Genomic DNA, 463 nt, shown 5'->3' with positions numbered 1-463 from the left:
CAACGCATCAAGGGCTGTTACGTCGACATGAGGAACCTCCGAAGACAAACTTGATCAAGGACTGGACATTATGGAGGGGTCGACCCCCTCCAAAACGAAGAAGACCTCAAGCAGAGGAGGAACCGGTAATGTAGATGAACCGGCCTCCCCAGAGAGAATGAGTGTGCCATAGAATGGAGGTAATGGATGAATGAGACACAACTGGATCTTCTGGCGAACTGAAAGGAAACCGCTCGAGACGAGCAGGTCTCAGTAAGGGAGCGGTTGTAACGGCAAGAGAACAGATGCTGCAAGAACAGCCTCCGAAGCAAAGGAACGGGGATGCACCGTTAGGCTATTTGGGACAAACAGCCTTAAGGAGGGAGCAGTGTGACATGTTGAGCTATGGATCACCCCTACCTCCCCAGCGGTACGTGGCGGTAACGTAACGCTCGCGTTACTATGGTAATAGGCGAGTTCCCGC

This window comes from Cryptotermes secundus, unplaced genomic scaffold, assembly GCF_002891405.2.
Source record: "Cryptotermes secundus unplaced genomic scaffold, Csec_1.0 scaffold338, whole genome shotgun sequence".
Taxonomy (NCBI): domain Eukaryota; kingdom Metazoa; phylum Arthropoda; class Insecta; order Blattodea; family Kalotermitidae; genus Cryptotermes; species Cryptotermes secundus.
The sequence above is the reverse complement of the archived record's forward strand: the minus strand, read 5'-3'. Positions refer to the sequence as shown.